We start from the raw sequence: 5,589 nt of genomic DNA, 5'->3' as shown, positions 1-5,589 counted from the left end.
CCACCATATATAAAGTAATTCGAATCCCTTGGGCATCGAGAGGTTTTCCCTACGCTATAAAAACCAAACTTATTCTAAAAATATTATCCCAAATATAACAGAGATTACCAGATTATTTTTGCCACAAACGTAACTAAGCGTGTGCAAAATTGTCCCCCATACTATATGGAATAAAAACAATAGAATATTTAAATAACTACCTCTGGAACCCACTAATATTCTCCCAAGAGCGTGTGTCGCCAGGCTCCTGCTGCCAGCTTAATGGTGTCCATACAGCCAGAGGGCGTTGTCCTTGGTGGCACTGATGACCAGCGCCACAGCCTCCTGCCTCACCTCTGTTGTGTTGATGGGCACCTCTCGGTCAGGACTGAGGTCAGTCTCCAATAGGAGCCGATTCAAAGGGACGCCCGCTAAAGCCTTATGTTAATCGGCTCCCAAACGGGAAACCGAGGCATTGTAACTGAAGTAAGCGTGTGGAAACACCTTCCTCCACGCCACTGCTTCAGTCGCGGTCAGCTGGCAGCAATGGATATGAACCTGGTGACAGAAGCAATGTTTCTTGAGTGCTGCCCGTACCAGCCGGCTGGGTTGAGTTCCCGTCGGGTCCAAATCCGTATCCTCCGCATGTGTAGCACCAACACGCGGCCAGACACCCCCATACGAAGGATCCTATCCAGGAGTCCTTCCTGACTCTTGAAAGTCTTGGGCGGACAAGAAAAATCCAACCCCAACTCCGGAATTGCGCTCACCCGAGGGTCGCAGATGAGTGCTTGGAGACGATCAAGAATGGATGCCGAAGCATTGGGGACCTTCTTGGGGTGTATTCCCATCGCCTACTTCCACATGGAATCTACTTGGAAGAAGATCCTGTTGTATTGCTGGGGGTCGCAATAATTGAGGACACCCCCGACAACCTTCACTGGCATTCGGGTAGGCCTACCTGTTGTCGCAACGATCGTTCTGATGCCCTTGCGGCCAGTCCGTGATTCCAGTCGGTCCAGGTGGAAATGGCTGTCGAAAGCCTGAGGCAGCTGCTTGACTGCTTCCCCTGGACCCGGTGGCTTGATAGCCGGCCCACTCTGAACTGTCAGATTTCCAGGGGCCTTTGGAGGCGATGGTGGAGCCTGCAGAGTGTGGGGCATAGGTGGGGGTCCTAGCGGATGCTGGTGGAGACTTTGCTTGATTAAAGCCCAGCAACTCCAACCGCATCGGGGACCGGTTCCTTCCCCAGGACCACCCCCCCCCCCTTCCTGACACACTGGTGGCAGGGGTGTGGAGGGACCAGCCGGATGAGACTCAACGCCCGAGTTCCCCTCGGCTTCTGTGGATTGGGGGTTGGTTGCAGTTTCCATCCCCTCGACCACTCCCTCCATCCAAACTACCCGATCTGCGCTTGCCTCTGCATGGGGAGGTGGTGTTCCCTGAGGTGCATGCACTTCGCGGACAGGGGCAGTTGAGGGGGCTTCAGCTTGGGCTGCTGAGGGATGCCCTACCCATGCTGGGTCCACGCTCGGCGAAGGAGGACGGGACACGGTGGCTGGAGGGACTCGTTTCCTCCCTGAACCTGTGGCGGGCTCGCCCCCCTGTCCTACCTTCGCACCACCGACGTGAAATTCCTGGCGCTCCTCGGGTGTGAGGCGGGAGTACAGGAATACCAGTACTCGCCAATGGGCTAGTGCCGCCCATGATCCCAAAGGCCTTAGCAGTATGGGCTGGGGGCAAGGCCATCCAATCTCCCGGGCTAGGGCGAAGATATCCTCCAACCCGTCCGTGGACACTGCCACGATGAGGCCCTCCCACTCCTGATTCACAAACCGCATTAGTGCGTCTAAATCAGTAGTGCCCACCAAAGTCTGTGCCAGAAACCTGAGGCAGGCCACCAGCGGGAGAGGATTTTCTGGCCGATATTGTCCTGGGAAGTGGCGGAAACAGAGGGGCATGTGGGCATATACATGCCATTTCACCCTCTCGCTCTGCTGCGTACAGCCCTCCACAGGACACAACTTTTTCCTGGTCTTTGGCGGATGGCCATCATCACCCTGTGATCTGTGCCGCTTACAGGCTCAGGACGCTCGTTTTGTCGAAGCGGTCTTTTTCCCTGGGGGGCAATTATTGCCACCCCAGGACCGGGTGAAGTACTGGGTCTCCATCGCTTCACGAGCATCCCTTCCCCCGTGTCTTGCCCCACACCCAAGGCTTCTTATGGTGGGAATTCCTCACGCCCACTAGTATCCCTTGAGGTCCTCACTCGCTCAGTGGCACGGCTACCTGCTCCCGTCGGAGGAGACCTTCTCCGTCCGGAGACTGCAGGAATTCTTCTCCAAGGGGGCAGAAAAGGGGTCCGCATCCCCATATAGGGGTTCCAATAAAGGGACTCCGACCCACCACTGCCAGGTCCCCACCCTAGCCCACCCCCCAGGGGTGCATCCCGGTTTGAACCCGGGTGTGGCACATATAGATGCAACCACTCCCAGGATAAGTCAGTGTGGAACCGGAGATAGCTATGGAGGCAGCGAATCCACTCTCCATCCCCCCTTCTTAGTGCGAGTGCATGTTGCTCCCTCGCAAGGTCGGTAAACTCCCTATGCAGGAGGACCTCATACCTCTGGCAAAGTAATCCGGGAAAACACAATTGTCTGTCCTGGATTGCCCGCCTGATGAATTCTCTCAGTCTGTCCGGGTCAATGATGTCCGTCTAGTGAATGGGTTAACTGACTTGACCCCTTCCTGCATCGTGCGACCTGGAGTGAACAGAGAGAAAACAAATTCAGTGGTTAGCTTTACAGCGAGGGCAATATTTGTCGATGGCGGCACTCTCCGCCACGGTCACGTCTACGCAGCGGCCATGATACCACTCATCACACTTGTCACATTGAATGAGACTCCCATCATCGGGCTTGCGGCACAGGCAGTAGACCTCATCTGGTTGCGAAGTGGCCGTTCCTTGCCGACACCACGCCGGGACATCTCGATCCACACACGGTTTAAGGTGGTCATGGTTCACAGTAAAGACTGCGTGATGACACTGGACCCTATAATGGTACAGAGACAATTTCTCCAGGATAAGTGCAGGCCCTTTCCATGGAGGACTGAGCTTCTTGCACTTACCCTTTTTCTTGGCAAGGCACATCATATACCCCAGGTCACCCTTTTCTTGGCAAGGCACATCATGTACACCAGGTCACCCTCCTTAAACTCCCGTTGGTAGGTCTTAAGGTCATAGTCTCGCTTGAGATGCTTTTGGGTGGACTGTAGCGTAGACCGGGCTGCATGGTGCGCTTGCTCGTGAGTCTTCCGCAAATCGGAGCAGTACTCCTCTTCATCCACTGCCCGAGTTGAAGTGGGAAGAGGGTACAATAAATCAGCAGGTTGGTTGACCTCACGCCCTAACATCAGTCGATTAGGGGTGAATCCCGTACTGCGGTTGACCGTGGACCGCAGAGCACCTGCTATCTGCGGCAGGCAAAGGTCCCACTCATTCTGGTGTTTCCCAATGAAGCAACGTACTGCATCCATAAGGGTTCAATTAAAGCGCTCCACCTGGCCGTTAGCTGATGGCCTATAAGGCGTAGTCTTAGCCTTATGGATCTCCAACAGCTTACATAAGCCTGTGAACAAGCGACTCTCGAAGTTCTGCCCTTGGTCGGTGATGACTTGGAATGGGTACCCAAATCTACTAAAAAACTCGTTCCATGGGTGTTCCCACATGATAATTGATCATGGGGCTTCTCCCATACCTGGCAGTCTTCTTGTTTCGATTACACACTGAACAAGTGTGAATATACTCTATCCCGCTTTATGCCATACCAAACCTGAAAAGTACTTACGATGTACCTTGGATCTTGGCAATGGACCACTCGCATCCTACGTGTCCCACAGACGTTCAGTCAGGATTCATGCTGATAAGCTCCTTCCTAATTGCTCTAGGGACCAGTAAGACCTTTTGATCACCCACCTTCCAGTGGATCAGGCCGTCAATCAAGGTGGAAAGGTCCCGATTGATCCAGAGGTACTTCTCCTCTTGGTCCCACAGCATCTTGGTGGCATCGCTTGGCTCGGCGCCAGTGGTCATCCACTCGCGCAAAGCTTTAAATCCCTCGTCATTCTCCTGTTCTCCCTTGAATCTCTCCTGTACCGACTGATCGGTACTGGGAGGACCATCTGGTACTAACAGACTGACCAAGGAGTTTGTAGGGGCTTCATTGAACAGCAACTGAAACTCCCCATCCACCTCTTGTACCACCGCATGTGTGCCAGTGCATTCCCCAAGGTGAAGTTCATCTACCCTGGCTACCTGAACCTCATGTGGTAATGCTGTAAGGGCACCACATCGTCAACTTTCTCTGCAAAGGGTGCCCAATTATCGTGCGCTTTCCTAGAGTATGCACACCCCTCACACGGCAAGTCCTTCATTTTAAATCCCAACCTGAATTCCTCACAGAAGGGGGTTGCAATGGGGATACGTGAAAGGGCATCTGCATTGACATGCTTCTTGCCTGGACAGTGTTCCACCTGCATCTGGTATTGACTCAATTCTTCCATCCAGCGGGCAGGTTGGCCCTGCGGGTACTTGAAATTCAACAACCGGAGCAGACTTTGGTGATCCATACGCACTGTAAAGGGCTTCCCTAAGAGGTAGTGACGGTACTTGCGTGTAAACTTTACCACTGCCAGGAGTTCCCTACTGGTAACACAGTACCTCCTCTGCTCTGAAGATAGAGAGGTACTCCTGTACGCTATGACCCTTTCCTCCCCCCTGTTGTTCTTGCAAAAGTTCAGCCCCGATTGCTTCATTTGAGGCATCGGTGTCTAAAATGAAGTTGCCTCCCTGTATGGGCATCGTCAGAACAGGGGCCGAAGTTAGCAATTGCTTGATAGTATCAAATGCTTCTTGCTGGTCTGAGCCCCATTGAAACTGATTCTTCCCTGTGATGCGGTACAGAGGTACTGCCACCGCTGCATAGTCTTTCATGAAGGCCCCATGGCAGCGAAGAAAACTCAACCCAAGGAGCATATCATCCTCCGTTGGGGCAACGTACACATTTTCTACGAAGGTGCTTTGTCCCAGCTTGAGTTCTACTGGTCCCACGACCATTCCACGCATTCGCATATTGCATCCTGCAGAGTTCAGGGTAACATCCCTAAGTTTAGGGGGTTGGGGATTCAAGTGTTTGAATAGTGATCTGAGATAATGGTCACCTCAGCTGCAGTGTCTTTGATTGCCTTGACTGAGGTACCGGCTGCTATCAAAGGTACGCTCAACAGAGAGCTGGACCGCTATCTGTATAGCAATACTTCTCCCCCCCCCCCCCCCCCCCCCCCAGTGTCAGTGGGATCTGTAATCAGAATCTCGTTTGGGTCCGGTGAGATGGCTCCCAGATTATCAGGCTCCTTGTCACTTCCACTGGAGTCTAATGCTCTAGAATACCCCGGGATGGCCAAGCTCTGAGTCGGGTTGTCACTTTCACCTGCACCTAAATTCTCCCCTTCTACTTCCTTGTTTTCCGGACTTCTCCCCTGCCCCTTCATCGTTTCCCCTTCGATGACGATACTGGTCAAACCGCTTGAGCTGGTCTCCTCAACCTCGGG

The 5,589-nt window shown here is 53.4% G+C and overlaps 1 pseudogene; it reads right to left on the bottom strand.

Moving 5' to 3' along the window:
• Nucleotides 1-258: 258 nt before the first annotated feature.
• Nucleotides 259-4,608, bottom strand: LOC140246945 (uncharacterized; annotated as a pseudogene).
• Nucleotides 4,609-5,589: the final 981 nt, after the last annotated feature.

This window comes from Diadema setosum, chromosome 3 (genome assembly GCF_964275005.1).
Source record: "Diadema setosum chromosome 3, eeDiaSeto1, whole genome shotgun sequence".
Lineage (NCBI taxonomy): Eukaryota > Metazoa > Echinodermata > Echinoidea > Diadematoida > Diadematidae > Diadema > Diadema setosum.
This window is presented reverse-complemented; position numbering and strand designations above follow the sequence as displayed.